Raw genomic sequence first — 17,037 nt, forward strand, 5'->3', positions numbered from 1 at the left:
AAAAAAACAAACAGCCCAGGAGGTTTTGAATGGATGGTATCTGTTCAAGAGGAGAGTCAGGGAGCCATGTGACAAAGTAGATTAATTGAGTTGGCTTGCAGCTACGACACTGGCAAATATAGGCATACATGGAGCTCTGCTAGAACATTTACTTGGTTTCATAAAGAGATCTTTCTTTTTCAATTTTATATCTTTAAAACTGAATGGCCCATTTCTGGTTTATTAAATGTGGGGAAAACTTATTGTACTAAAAATTATTTTTAAATCACTTTAATAAATGCCATTTGTAAAACAGTTTCCCTTCAATATCACATTATATGTGTATGCATTTTGTTATGAACTTCAAATAAAGTTTTAATCCAAAGTTTCTGAAAGAGTTAGGGTTAGAAATAGGCATAGATATACAAATATATATATATATTTATAGTCATAGATATAGACATACTACTCAACACAGCATGGTTTAGTCTTCCAAATGTCATATTCCAAGTGGATGTAGATATAGTTTCAAAGAATCATATCTATCAACTTACTGTTCATTTAAATAGCAAATTTATGTGAAAAATATCAGGCAGAATGTAATTGAGTATGTACTAAGCAAATTAACAACATTTTTAATATACAAAAGTTGCGCTCCTGCAAACTTAAACATAAAACAAGCCTGTGTATATGGTCTTGTGTTTTATTTCTTTTCCATTATAATTTAGGAAGTTCAAGAAATCAAAAATTTTAGATGTAATTGAAATAACACTAAGTCAACATACTTTTTAACAATATTCAAAACAAAAACTTTATATATGCTTTTGTGTCAGAAACTACATGCATTAACTTATTTAATACTTAGAACAACTCTGTGAGGTAGATGTTTTTACAAAAGAAGAAACTGAGGCACAGAAACATTTGAAAACTTCTCCAGGGTCATACAAATAATAAATGGTGGAACCCATGTTTTTACATATATTATGTTTTCCCAGAATCGATACTCCTGATCTCAGTGCCAAACTACCTCCCATAATATAATGATATATATTATGCTAAAATGTTTTCAACAATCCGTTTTCTTTAAAACTTTCATAGCACTATAAAATTTATTAATTTATCATCTTACGGAAAAAAGCAAATGTTATCCCTCATTTCTCCATACCAGATATTAAAGAGTCATGAAGTAACTTTCATCTCTGTCATATGAATCTCATTCTTTTTAGCCCAAAGACCAAGTGGAAATGAATAAAAAGAAAACTGTAAAGGAATATCACTGGGTCTTGCTAGTTGTGTCAGTGATAACCAGGAAACAAGACTGAGAATAACATGTTCATCTTCAGTTCTTAGCACAACTGGCTCCCAGGAGTCATGCAGAGTTAAGTAATATAACTCAGTCCCTGCACAAACTCACCCTTTGGGCTAATGAATAACATTCAAGCAAGCAGAGTACTGATTCTTGAGACAGTTGCCTGAAATCTAATGCTAGATTTCTATCCATACCAATGTAACCCTTAACTGATAGGCTAGAGTACTTTCACAAATGGACAAATAAAACAGACAAAAGAACTGTCAGTTACAAGCCTATAACGCACGTATTCACTCAACAAATGACATTTGTGTGTGCCAGACAGTGATGAGTATTCAATGCTCACACAAAACCCTCACAAGGTTGGTCTATTTTGACTTTTATTACATCTATAGATAAAGGTGTAGTGCTGCTTTCCTTTTCCACCCCAATCTCTAACTCACTGTTTCATTACAAATACCTGAGCAAACAAAATGTCAAATCTTATATATAGAATTTACTTGAATAACCCCTACATCTAAGTGCTACTTTCTTAGAAGTTCAGAAATGTTAATATGTATTAGTATGGCAAAAAGATCTTTAATGGCAAAGGTATTGCCTTTGAGAAAGACAGCTCATATTTGGAGAAGGAGAAAAATATTTTTTCTCTAAGAAAGCAGAGTAGAGGTTCATTATAGAAGGGATAAATTCAGCAGATATATTGCTTATAGGGCAGATGAATATAAATTAAGTGAAGTACATTCTTAAAGGGGATCTGGGCTCACAAACGTAATGCAAGACAGAAAAAAAATCCAAAAAACAACAAAAAACACTACTGAAGAAAGTTTCATGGGTATAATTCAACTGAGCAGGAAGAAAGCAAAATGTCCAGAGTGTAGTTGCCATTACTTGAGATAGCACAGTTAGGGAGCAGCAGGGTGTTGGGGTAGCGTTGTTCTGTTACGTTAATGGATGTATATAATTCCTGGAAGAAGAAAGTCTAAAATAAGGAGAGTGCTGAGGGTTTAAAATGGAATCCTCCTTAAGTGCAGGAGTTGTCCTGTATTGTTTATCTAACATTAGGGCAGAGAGCTTTCTGTGCTCTCTCCTCCCTATTTGGGTGTTAAAACCAGGCAGTTGACCTTTTAGAAGTGAAATGATTCTTAATTCGCGTAAAGACTTTTTCATTATTGTTGTTTCTTTGTTATCCCAGCAAAATCCTTCCATATAACACAGCTACTGCCTAATGGTTTATGCCCCTCATGAGAAAAACAAGTATCCCTTACTTTCTCCCTTTCTCCATCCGAAGTACAAATTTTCAGAAAACAGATGTTCAAAGCACAAGGAAAGTTTTCAGTCTGAAAGATTTCTCCTCTGGGAGGAGACAGGTTTCCAGGATAATAGAAAAAGCTATCATGACATCTATCCATTCCCCTACATGACAGGATAGGCAGGTGGATAGGCAGATTGAAAAGGGAGCTGTTCCACAAATATTTATCAAGAAAAGGGCAATTGGGAGGAAAATGGATATCGGATCTAAGGAATTTTATGTTTGTTTCTTTGAGCCAGATTGATCTAATTCATGGTATATGAGATCCATAATATTTACAGCTCAAAGCTACTATAGAAATCTGAGCAATTACAGCTGCTGGTGAGGGAAGATGTCTTAATATCTTGAGCAGATAAAAATTAAGTAGGAATGTTTGCCCTCATTATTTTTCCACACCTGCTACTTGGTCTCCTCACTTCTGATTTTTCACCCATGTAGTTCATCCATCATCATGCTATCAAAATTTTTCCAAGGCACAGCTCTGATTATAGATGGACAGATTAGAACGACAAATAAAAACCATAATAATAAAAGATCGACCCCTTCAATGACTACTTATTGTTTATATAGTAAAATATAATTTTCAAAATAAGGCTTCAAAGACTTCCATGGAGGAATCCCAGTCCAATCTTTTGAAATAATGTCTCATTCTTCCTCATCATATTCTGTGATTTAGCTTATCCTCCACTGCCAAAACATCCCTATTAATTTCTACCTCCGTGCTTCTCATACTCTCCTCTTAAAAGAAAATAGCTTTATCCAACCCCACATAGCTATATCCCATCCAGCTCAAAATGCCATTTACTTTCTTCAACAATTCTTTCATATTCCAACAGCTAAATAGAGCCTTCATCTTTCAAATTTTCATTCCAGTTTATCTTGAGAAGTTACCAATCTCTACCTGTAATGTCATTATGTATATGTGTTGCCAATATTTTTCCACTCATTTACACATATCGTTATATCTAATGTCTTTGTTGTAATAAGCTTTTAAAGATTGCTAGCTGGGAGTCAATAGCAAGAGTATATCAATCTGTACAGTGTCAACCCAGGTTGATTTTATACTACTTAGTTTTCTCTCAGCACCTTGAACGACACACTGTATCAAAAACTGGTTATATCACACTAGTTTGGAATCATGTACTATTTGCATCATTCCTTCCCCTTTGTTTATTTCTCTAAGTATAGAATTGCATAGTATAAAAAGTGGTCATCTTTTTGTCAGAGATTTAGATTTGAAACTATCTCTGGCATTATATAGCTCTATGTAGTTGGACAAACTACCAACCGTCTTACAGCCTTAGTTTATGTCTAAAATATGGATAAAACCACCTCTCTTACAATATTTTATGACAATTAAATGGGAAGGTTCATATTTAGCACCTACAACATGGAAACTCCTCAAATGAATGCCAGCTTTCTTCGTTTGCTATACCATCTCATGAACTACACTCTCGTCTAAAAGGAACATCCTGTAACTCACTTTCGAAGTATCCTCCAAGGTGTATAGCAGAATTGAACACAGGGGACATGTAGTTGGTGCCACTGACCATACGTGGTCTAAACATGGCTGGAAACAGAGTTTTATAAAGAGTTTTCAACACTGTGTCTGACATGAGAAACCATTATTATGCAATGGATAGAACTCGAGTCAGTCTGACATCTGAGTCTCCATCTGCAGACATTACTTACTAGCAGTGTGGTTTTGACACAGGTCCTTTACTTCTTTGATTCTCCATTTCTTCACCTGCAAAAATGAGGACATTGGACTAGACCCATGTTTTTTAATTTAATTAATATTTTTAAATCGATTGGTTTATTCTGTGAATGAAATTTTATGGAAGTGCAAAAAATGAAAGCATTAAAAGCAGAGCTACTCTGGATAACACAAAGAGGCAGTTTAGGGCTTGCATCTTTTGGTCCCTTTCTGTAAACCAGATTAAATCTGGCTTAAAATTACTCAGGGATTTATAGAGGGCTCATGAAGAATTGTGAGAGCTAATCAGTCTCTGAAGCCTTCTAAGAAAGTATGTGCGAGAAATGACAAACTTTATCCGTTAGGTTGTTTCCATATCTTTGCTATTGTGAGTAATGCCGAAATGAACATGGGAGTGCAGATATCTTTTCGAGATACTGATATCACATTCTTTGGATATGCAAACAGAGATGGGATTGCTGGATCATAAGGTGGTTCTATTTTTGATTTTCTGAGGAACCTCCATACTGTTTTCCATCATGGCTGTACCAGTTTACATTCCCAAATGGTCATTGACAGATAAATGAAATTGAAAATATGACTATATATACACACACACACAAACACGTACACACACACTGGAATATTAGCCTTAAAAAAGAAGGAAATCCTAATATTCATGACAACATGGATGAACCTGGAAACTTTATGCTAAGTGAAATAAGCCAGATGTAGAAAGACAAATACTGCATGTCCTTAATTGTATGTGGAATCTAAAATGCCAAATTCATAAAAGCAGAAAATAGAATGGTGATTATCAGGGGCTGGGAGGAGTGGGATATGGGGAGACACCAGTCAAGGGATACATAGTCTCAGTTATACAATACAAATAAGTTCTGGAGATCTAATGTACAACAGTGTGACTATAGTTAATATTGTATTATAGACTTCAAATTTGCTAAAAGGGTAAACGTTGTGTTCTCACCACACTCACAAAAAAAACTAACCACATGAGGTGATGGATATGTTAATTAGCTTGATTGTGGTAAATATTCCACAATGTATTTGTATATCAAATCACCAATTTGTACGACTTAAATATGTGCAATATTTAATTGTCAAAAACTAAATTAAGTCAGTCGAGTAGCGCTTTTAATTGGGAGGAAAAAAAAGAAATGCCAAATTTTAAACCACTCTTTATATTGACTATTTCCTGAAGACTGTGAAGCTGTAAAGTTATCTTACTAGGCATCCACATACATTATCTAATTAGCTCAAAATTCCAAACTGGAATTCCACAAATCTAATGCTTAAAGGAAAAAACATCTTGGCTTACAGAAGGTAATATGGCTAACAAATGAGAATGATCAGATATTGATGTTTTGTGTTTTAAACACCATATTGGTGTAGATGAGTTGTCTTGACACTTTCAATGTCACTTAGAGTGTGTCAAGATAACCACAATATCATAGAATAGTCAATGTGCAAAAATGTTGCAAGAAGTGATGCAAGAAATTAAATGTGCTTTGGAGTCAGATAGATGGTCTTAACATTTTAACATTATAGTTCTAGGAAATTCACTTAACCTCTGTAAGCTGCAGCTTATCTGTAAAATGCAAATAACAATATTGATCCTCCTTGCTTTTATGCGTGTGTTTTTTTATTATTAAGTAATATTCGGTATAAGAAAGCACTAGCTCATACTAAGTGCCTAATAAATATTAGTTCCTTTTTCCTTCTCCTTTTATATAATTCCATATATATGCTTAATGTTGTTGAGCACAGAGTGTGAAGCAATGTTGGCAACTCAACTTTTTAATGGTTTCTTTCACAGTGGTTTCTAACTTTCTAACCTTTTGAAGCTGTTAAAATAAAGTCAAATAATGATACTGCTGTGGCATAAGTGTGTGCTAGGATCAATAAATTGTGGTTGTTGGAATAAATTGCAATTAAAGGGGTAGTGCTTGATTGCTTGTCAGTAGGTAGTCTTTCTGGCCCAAATAAACTTGAGTATCAGCCTGATTTATAAGCTAATCAGTATGGACTTCACACACATTTCATTGGGAGACCGTCAGATCATATTGACTTCCGTCCACATCGTGAGTGTGCCCTTGACTTTGTTGTGTGTCACTTACAGTGACAAGTACTCTTTACCTGTTTACTTTGTTTATTCAAGATTATAGTCATCATTTCTAATCGAATAGAATATAGAAGAAATTTAACGTTTGTAAACAAGCAAACAGCTCTAAAAATTTCAGTATTGCTGCCAGCCTTTTTCTTTTCCTATTTCTACACATTTAAGATAAAAATATGTATGAATTCAGTAATAACAAAGGCATCAGCATAGTAGAGAAGGATGATTATCACTGAATCTTTGCAGCAATAGAAAAATACATATAAGCAATTAATTTACAGGGTAGAAAACTGCAGGATAGGTATATTTCATGACAAGTTATCTGAATAATCCATTTTTAAAAGTCAAATTTTTGTCTCCAAATAAAGTAGTATGCTTACCTAAAGTATAATTTTGTCTATTAATTTTTCTAGTCAATGTGGTATTTTATATGTAATAAATCTCAGCATATACCTGCATAATTATCTACTGAATATGGGACATGCATACACGAAAGCCAGGTAATTGAAGGAATCCTTTGCATTGTAAATTCCATTAAGGCATATAATGGGTGTGTGTTTTCCTCCCCTGTGTATTTACTCACCAGTATATTTCCTGCTAGAGATTAAATAAATTTTGGTTGAATGAACAAATGAAAAAAATGCAATTCCTCAAGAGGCATAATGATATATATTGTACGACTGTTTTAAAATTAAGCATCTTTTCCATTTACACAGTTCTACCCCCACATCTCTTATAAATGCCACATTTTTTTTTAAAGGTAAACAAAACTCAGAATCGCATAAAAAATTCCCTGATGCCAGGCTTTCCCTATTGCCTTATATTTATGTTAGATACTTGTTTTAGGTGTTACTGTTACACCCAGTAAATCTGCTATCATGTTTATTATAGCATGATTATCTAATTTTCTGTTTCTGAACCTTATTTTCCTTTCCCGACCTCTCTTAGAAAGGAAGTTTTGTGAAGATTAAAGTTAAGAAAACTAATCTTTTTGGTACACTGATGAATTTCAATCACCCACCAGAGTTTCTGACTCACAGCAAGTGCCCAATAATTGTTTGTTGAATAAAGAAGCTAATCAAAATTATATTATAAATTGTAAATGATCATAATATATTTCAACCTACACATGAAAATATATTTTGATAATTTTGAGTAATCTTTTAACAGCTTTTATATATGACAAGACAAAACTATATTAAATTTAAGCAATTATTTCAACAAAATATAAAACATTAGAATCAATGACGGCATTTAAAGAACAAAATAGAATCCTAAGATCAAAATGCTGAAATAAATGTTTCAATGTAAAAATCAGTAGAAGTCCATGAAAAAAACTATGAAAAGAAAAATTAGAAGCTAAGTCCATTCCTTGGCTCTTAGTTAATGTCATCCAAACAAAAACCTGTGCTCCTCGAAGCAAAATGTCTGTCTATTGATCTTGTTATTCCCGGGATTTAGCATAATACCTGGTTCATCGTGAGGACTCAATTCAGGTTTGAAATGCATTATCGAATCAATCAATCAATTTCATGACACACAATGTCTAAGAATTGAAAAACTGATTAAATAGGAAAACATGGGGATCGGCAGGTGGCATAGTGGTTAAGTTTGCACACTCTGCTTCAGTGGCCTGGGGTTTGCAATTTCGGATCCCGGGCATGGACTTATGCACCGCTCATCAAGCCATGCTATGGCAGCGTTCCACATACAAAATAGAGGAAGATTGTCAAAGATGTTAGCTTAGCAACAATCTTCCTCAAGCAAAAAGAGGAAGATTGGCAACAGATGTTAGCTCAGGGCCAATTTTCCTCACCAAAATAATAATAATAAGAAGAAGATAAAATAAAATATCAGGTCAGCAAAATACAGACTGGAAATATATAAGAATGTATGATACAGAATTTAACTAACCAGTTAATATGGCGTAGGCTACATATGCTGTAGTCTTATAAGATTATGGTACTATTCTAATCTGCAAGTGACATTAGAACTCCAGAAATAAAAAATACAGGTTTAAAAAATATTCTGTGATGAGCCATTATCCTTTTCTACCATAATTTCAGTGTCATAAGATTAGAGATGGAGAGAATTTTTAAGAGCATCTTTTCCCCATGTTTGTAGACTGATCTGGTGAGCAGGAGGGAGCGTTGTGCTTTCTTGTCCTTGGGTTACGTTCACTGAAGTCACTAGTAGAAGAGGATGCACAGATGTGGATCTGAAAGTGAGAGGTACAGTGATTCCACAGAATGTGTGTTCTTGCATAGGCCTTACAGCAACAGTTCAGCTCTGTCTGATCTTGGGTCTGTCCAGCTGTCTGATTATCAATTTGTCTGACATCTGACAATAAAGAGTTACAGTATTATATGTGGCATAACTGTGATGTCATTAAGCTAAAGCAAATATTTAAATACTTATAACTGCCCAGAGGCCAAATCCTAGGCCATAGGGGAGAAGACAATTCTCCTCTCCTCCTCACTACAACACATACCTACCCTACCAGTCTGTGCCCCTTGTCATTCTCATGAGCCACTGACACCTCTCCACCCTACCCCATTGCTTCTCTCGTCTCTTCCTCACTCCTGTCTATCTTTACACTCCATTGCCTTTCATCAGGGCTAGTTCCAGACTAACACTGCCTTTCATGAGTACATTGTGTTTTTCCTCCAGGTACGTTTTTTTTTTTCTCAGATTACTTTTCATTAGGCAATATGAAGATCAGCCTGAGTATCTAACTGTAAATTATCTAAAATTGCTAATCACATATATGCCTATGATCCACTTTTATAACATAAAATGTTGTTATCCAGATTTTTAAGAGCACCATTTAATTTTAGGTAAAAGGAGTGTCAGAAAATAGTGTTTGGGGGTATAAAATAGAATAATGGTTTAAAACAGATGATGAACACATACAATAAGTGCCAAAACACTGCCACACTCGGTCAAAATTCTTCCCCTCTGTGCAAGGATATGGCCTTTGAATCATTCTTAATAATATGCTCTTGGTCAGTAATATCATATAAGATAAAAGTTGTTATTTCTGTACTAAAAATGTACCTTTTAGCATAGCTATTAAAAAACTAAAGAAAAGCTTACTTCCTCCATTTGTATATAGCATGTTGTACATAATTTCTTCATTTTCAAAATCTATAAGTTTTTTTCTAACATAAGAGTGTAATGCAATCACTGGAATGTAGAAATTATAAATATACATGTGCACAAAATCTCGCAAACATGTGTGCACATGTATACTGACACATATTTTCTAGTTCTAATTCCAGTCTCTGGAGAGAAATCATTCCAGTTAACCTTGTGGTCTATGTCCTCATCAGTTACTTCTAAATAAATAAATTACTAAATAGTAATATGCACAAACATATATACACAAATGCATACATATAAACCTCTCTGTTTGATATATAGCGGATTTGTTTCCATGTCCCTAAATATTTTTAGATTGTCATTTGAATGGGTCATTAACTTAAAAATTAATTTCTGATTGTTTAAATATATGAAAATGTGTAAGTGGTCATTCTCATTTAGTAATATGTGTTGAATTTAGGCTTAATTTTAAAATAATCATTTAAAAATGATAAAAATAAATGAAAAAAAGAGTCATCAGTGGTAGGCAGAATAATTTCCCCCTAAAGATGTCCACCTTCTAATTCCCAGAACCTGAAAGTATGTTATGTCACATGGCAAAGGGGAATTAAGGTTGCAGATGGAATGAAATTGCTCATCAGCTGACCTTGAGATGGTGGAGATTATCCTGGATTGTGCAAGTGGGCCCAGTGTAATCATAAGGACCTTATAAGTGAGAAAGAGAGGCAGGAAAGTAAAACTCTTCATGATGTGATCTGACAAAACTCCACCAGCCATTGCCAGTGCTGGCTTTGAAGATGGCGGTGGGCATCTCGAATGCAGGCAGCCTCTAGAAACCAGAAAAGATGAGGAAATGAATTTTCCCCTAGAGCTCCTAGAAAGAAAGACAGCCATGCTGTAAACATTTGTGTACAAAGCTATTGCAGACATACATTTTCATTTCTTATGAGTATATACCTAGGAGTGAAACTGCTCGGTCATATGGTAACTCTATGTTTATCATTTAGAGAAACTGTAAAACTGTTTGCCAAAGTGGATGCACCATTTATATTCCCATCAGCAATGTATGAGCATTCCAATTTCTCCACATCCTCCATAATACTTATAATTGTCTGTCTTTTTAATTATAACCATCTTAGTGGGTCTGTAATGGTATCTCATTGTGGTTTTGATTAGCATTTCTCTAATGGCTAATAATGTGAGCATCTTTTTTATGTGCTTATTGGCAACTTGCATAGCTTCTTTGGAAAAATGTCTGCTCAAGTCCTTCATCCTTTGCTAGCATCTTTTTAATACAGTTAATAAAGAACAACCATTTGCTCCTATAGGGCATATTATATATATATTTATATTTTTTTTGAGGAAGATTAACGCTGAGCTAACATCTGCCACCAATCTTCCTCTTTTTGCTGAGGAGGATTGGCCCTGAGCTAATGTCTGTGCCCATCTTCCTCTACTTTATACGGGGGACACCTGCCACAGCATGGCTTGATAAGCAGTGCTAAGTCCGCATCCAGGATCCAAACTGGTGAACCCGGGGCCACCAAAGGTGAGTGCGCGAACTTAACTGCTATGCCACTGGGCCGGCCCCTATTTTATTTTTTAATATACTATTTTATAGAGATTTAGTTTCACAGCAAAACTTACTGGAAGGTATACAGATGTCCCATATATCCCCTACCACAGCACATGCATAGCCTCCCCTATTATCAACATCGTCAATCAGAGCTGACCACAGTGGTACATTTGTTACAACTGGTAAAACTATATTGACACATCATTACCATTCAAAGTCTATAGTTTACATTAGGACTCACTCTTGGTGTTGTACATTCAATGAGTTTGGACAAACATATAATGATATATATCCATCATTATAATATTTACAGAGTAGTTTCACTGCCTTAAATATCCTTTGTTCTCTGCCTATCCATCCCTCCCTTCCTCAGCTCCTGGTAACCACTGATGTTTTTACTGTCTACATAATTTTGCCTTTTTCCAGAATGTCATATATTTGGAATCATACAGTATGTAGTCTTCTCAGATTGGCTTCTTCCACTTAGTAATATGCATTTAAAGTTCCTCCATGTCTTTCATGGCTTGATAGTTCATTTCTTTTTAGTATTGAATACTATCCCATTGTTTGGATGTACCACAGTTTATCCATTCACCCACTGAAAGACATCTTGGTTGCTTCCAAGTTTTGGCAATTAGGAATAAAGCTGCCGTAAATATTTGTGTACAAATTTTATGTGGACACAAGTTTTCAGCTCCTTTGGGTAGATACCAAGGAGCACAACTGCTGGATCACAGTATGGTAAGAGTATTTTTAGTTTTGTAAGAAACTGCCAAACTGTCTTCCAAAGTGACTGTATCATTGTGCATTCCTACCAGCAATGAATGAGAATTCCTGTTCCTCCACATCCTCATTAGCATTTGGTATTAGCAGCATTCTGGATTTTGGCCATTCTAATAGGTGTGTAGTTGTATCTCACTGTTGTTTTAATTTTCATTTCCCTGATGACATATGATGTAGAGCATCTTTTCATATGCTTATTTGCCATCATCTGTATATCTTCTTTGGTGAGGCATCTGTTAAGGTGTTTGGTCCGTTTTTTAAGAGGGTTATTTGTTTTCTCATTATTGAGTTTTAAGAGTTCTCTGTATATTTTGGATAACAGTGTACAATGCACTGAATTGTTCGTGTCCTTCCAAAATTCATATGTTAAATCCTAACTCCTACTGTGATGGTATTCAGAGGTGGAGCCTTTGAGCAGTAATTAGGTTGTGAGGATGAAGCCCTTATAAATGGAATTAGTGCCCTTATAAAAGGTACCCCAGAGAGCTCTCTCACTGTCTTTCTGCCCTGTCAGGTTACAACAAGAAGTTAGCAGTCTGCAAATTGGAAGAAGGCCCTCTCATCAAACCCTGAACCTGTTGGTGCCTTGATTTTAGACTTCCCAGACTCCAGAGCTGTAGAAATATTTGTTGTTTAAGCTTGCGTTATTCTGTTACAGAAGTCTGAACTGACTAAGACACAGTCTTTTATCAGATGTGTCTTCCACAAATATTTTCTTCTAGTTTGTGCCTAGTGCTTTTATTCTTTTGACAGTGTCTTTCACAGAGCAAAAATTTTCAATTTTAATGAAGTCCAGCTTATCATTTTTTTTTCATGGAGAGGATATTATTTAATATGGTTTTGTCACTTATACAGAACAAACTTGGATATTTTTAATACGATGAGGACTTGGAGGAAAAAGAAAAAATAGAGGATAGGAGTTGGATGTCACCAGAAATTTACCCTGGTAAGACTAGAAAATTTTCAGGATCATGTTGCTACAAAGCAACTCAGCATTCAGATCTTTTATCTTGCAAATAAGGAAAAGAAAACTATTAGTGATGCTTGTTAAGGCAGGCAGATGGGTGGAACTAGCTTATGGGATGATATAAGTTCACCAGCTATGGGACAATATGGATTAGACAATACTTTATAGATTAGGAAATGCACTTATTACATTAGGTGTGCAGAATATACTTCCTTTCCCGCTCTGTATTTTATCATACGGAAGATGCACCTTGAAAGTCTTATCAGTTTTCAAATGTTTCGGCAATTAATCAGCAAGAAATTTCCTTTTATAGTCAAACACAGTCAAATGAATTAAGAAGTAACATTGAGAACCAAGTCAATTTATCTTGGATGTAGTCATTCTAAACAATTTTGTTATCTAAAATACTGCTTTTATTTTACATGATATTTATTTTACATCATAGTCCCTGGGGTGGCTCATCTGAACATGATTAAAATCAATAAATCATGTCTTTTGCTGGTTCTCTGCAGTGTCTATCATACGGTCAACAATAACCAATCTCTTTCTCTCAGTGCCCAATTACACTTTAATGGAGATTAAGAGTCACTCACAAATCCTCTCTAAAGAAGGGGGAATGGATTTGCTCAAATAGAACCTCTCATTCAGCCCTAAGAAAGGATATTGTGTTGAAGCCATGAAGTAATTACAGGGTGCTAAATAGCCATGTTGGATTCAATCAGGGCTGGCACCCTTAGCCTTTAACTGTGCAGAGGCTTGGACCAAAAGCCATCATTTATCCAAGAAATAATACTGGGCAATTAGGGGTTAGCATCTCTCAGATGTTTGAATTTTAACTTGTCAAGTAGATGATTCCTAAAATTTTGTTTCGGATTTATACAAGAATAAAATGCCTCATATTTTTACCTTTGTTTATTAATTTCTTAAGGTTTTTGAGGAATGAAAATTTTGGGTCCTAGGAAAATGCAAAAAGGACATACAAAATAGTAGGCATGTTCATTTCCCAGATGGTACTTTGATAGTGAAGGTAGGTGGATAGAAAATACAGACCTGCATAGAAGGGTGTCTCTTTATTCTCTTTAGGAAAACATAGCTTACAAGACAGACTGAATTTTGAGTTAATATTAGATATACACGTAAATCTTGGAGACATTGGTAGGAAAACCCAATTTCATTAAGCCTCACTTTAGAGCAGAATGTGGTAGAAAGAGGACTGAATAAGGTGGGTTCTTGTTTCATCAATCTGTGGGCTTTGCTTGCAGTTCCACGCAACACATTTTTATTTCATTAATCTTTGGCAGGAGGTCCATTTTTGCCTCATTTTTGAAACAAATTGAGTTATGTTCACTGAATTTATAAGAAAACACTGTACTAAAATCAAAACAGATGAAATTCCTTTATCCTGTTTTACTATTAATAGATTATTATGATTATACAAACACTCCTGCTGGTCTGAGTTCTTGTTTCATAGCTGGAAGTACTTAACCCAATATTAGGGCATCAGTTGGGCAGATTCCCACACTCGATAGTTGTTTTGACCATTCTCATTCCTATTCTTCTTCCATCCTCTCGACCACATTTCATTTGACTAGGGCTGAATTAACATGATTTATCGCTATTCAAGTAGAAATTTTACATCACCTCTGTAGACAGAGCAGTTGAGGTCCTGCATATAAAACAGACAACTGTCTTACATGTAAGGTTAAAGCAATGAAATATGGATCACAGTAGTAATAGCTATATATGTGTGAGTGTGAAGATTTATAATTCCAAGAGCATATGTAATTGAATGCATTGCTTGCTCAAGTATTTTGAGGTATTGGGTATAAGCCTTTCTCACAATCTATTAGTATTTGATTATATAATAATAAGACTGTCTTACTTCTATTACTCTACTAGTCACTATAATATTTATATTTAATATGTTATATAAGTGACAAGGTAAGTACAGAGTTTACAAAATAGGATATAACCTATTTTACGTGGATTTTATCAGAGAAATCAATTTTAATTCTCATTTCCCACCTCTGCTTCTCTCGTACAATATCCGTTATACTGATCCTTAAATGCTGCAATTTCTTTAGGTGGCTTTTGTATCATGAAAGAAAGATTAACATATTCAACAGAGTATACAGTTGAGTAAAATCCTCTCAAAATTGATAAGCCTGACAGACTACATATGTGAAGCAAGGTACATATGGTAGTTTGCTTTTAAGAAGACCCTTAAAATCTTCAGAGAATCTGGTTTTTATCCAATTTATCAGCTGATTTACCTAAATCCAAAATAAAATAATCATCATTGAAATAATCATTCCAATTATGTTGAGCTATATTACAACTTTATATTTGAAATTCTCCCTTAAAATCAGGGTTTTGGAGGTGGCATCGTGGTCATGTTAATGTTGTTGAGATAGTTCTAAAGTTTGCTGCAAAAACAGTCTCTGTGAAAAAATTTGCAGTAATGGTTCAGTGATGCTCATGGAACCACTAATGACAAAACCTAACACTTTTCCTGCCCAGGCATCTGAGCATCCCAGAGCTTGTGCACGGCACTCCGAACAGTACTTTGCAGTCATCAATATTAATTAACAGTTTGCTCGCATCACCAAAATAAGCACTATTTTAATTCCACTATCTTCTACCCTCAACAACACAACAATATCTCACCACTTCCTTCAACTTCAGCATCAGTGAAGAGAGGATTTGGGGGCATGAGGGATGAGTGAAAACTTCCAGAGGAAGCATTCAAAAGTCGTTAACATTAGGCGTCTCAGAGAATAGAAGTAAGAGTAGAGAGTCAAAATAACCTTATGCTATTTAAAAATCAAGACTTTTCTTTACCTCCCACAACAGGAGAGCCAGCTCTTCAAAATTAATTTAAAGTTTGTGACAACCTTATGCCAAAATTTCATTTATCAAGAACTCAATTCATTTATTTTGAACTCATATCCAAGAAGGCACATTTTTAAAAAGATTTCTAGGAGTCTTTCTTATTGTTTTTATACCTCCGCTGAAATTGCTTCTCTGGACTTGCATGTTGTCTGCATTTGACATTAAAGCCTTCCGCATATTAAGCATGGTTATTAGTTCCTTGTGTGGTAATTCCAACATGCGTGTCGTATCAGAATGTGGTTCTGAGGTTTGCTTTTGCTCTGGAAAATATAATTGTCCTGCCATTTTATTATTTCTTGTAACTTTTTTGTTGAAAACAAGACAGATTTTATAGGGCAATATATACAGAGGTGAATAAGTCTTGAGTGTGGGGACTTGTGTTAATTTAGTGAGGAGTTATGCTGTACTTGAAGTGTGTTGTTATTGTTGCTAGGGTTTGAGTTTGTCGAGCTAACATCACAGCCTTCAAATTCCTCTGGTGGTGATCTCACGTTTTGACTTGGATTTTGTTTTTTTTTACTTTATTTTTGTGATTTCTCAGAGAGAGTTGGTCTCTCTCCCTCTCTCTCTTTTTTTAATTCAATTTATTGATCTAAAAAACAACAAAAGCAATTCACCCACTTCTCCCCCCTCCACCTCTGGCAATCACCAATCTGTTCTCTGTATCTATGACCTTGTCTCTTTTTTTTAATATGTATTTTTTAGATTCCATATATAAGAAAGATTATACAGTATTTGTCTTTCTCTACCTGACTTATTTCACTTAGCATAATGCCCTCAAGGGCCACCTATGTTTTCACAAATAGCAAAATTTCATTCTTTTTACTGCTGAATAATATTCCATTGTGTACATATATGCTACAATTTCTTTATCCAGTCAACCATTGATGGACACTTAGGTTATTTCAGTATCTTGACTATTGTAAACAATGCTGTAATGAACATGGGGGTGCATGTATCTTTTTGTATTAGTGTTTTCTTTTTTTTTTTTGGATGAATACCCAGAAGTGGAGTTGCTGGATCAAATGGTAGTTCTATGTTTAATTTTTTGAGGAATTTGCATACCCTTTTTGATAGTGGCTGCACCAATTTACATTCCCACCAACAGTGCACAAGGGTTCCCTTTTCTCCACATCCTCACTAACACTTGTTATGTCTAGTCTTTTTGATAATAGCCATTCTCACAGGTGTGAGGTGGCATCTCTTGGTTTTGATGTGTATTTTCCTGATGATTAACGATGTACAACGTCTTTTCATACACCTGTTGTCCATCTGTATGTCTTCTTTGGA

The 17,037-nt window shown here is 34.9% G+C and overlaps 1 protein-coding gene across 44 annotated transcripts in view; it reads right to left on the minus strand.

The window, feature by feature from the left end:
* PTPRD (protein tyrosine phosphatase receptor type D) overlaps window positions 1-17,037 on the minus strand; it is a 2,083,106-nt gene that overhangs the window by 1,820,771 nt on the left and 245,298 nt on the right. Inside the window, exon 2 of one of the 44 annotated variants that reach the window (XM_070248816.1) lies at window positions 4,290-4,344. The exons of the other annotated variants lie outside the window; for them this stretch is intronic. The gene's annotated coding sequence lies outside the window, so the exon portion shown is untranslated. The remainder of the gene's footprint in view (window positions 1-4,289; window positions 4,345-17,037) is intronic. 44 annotated transcript variants of the gene reach the window in all.

Source organism: Equus caballus, chromosome 23 (assembly GCF_041296265.1).
Source record: "Equus caballus isolate H_3958 breed thoroughbred chromosome 23, TB-T2T, whole genome shotgun sequence".
NCBI lineage: Eukaryota > Metazoa > Chordata > Mammalia > Perissodactyla > Equidae > Equus > Equus caballus.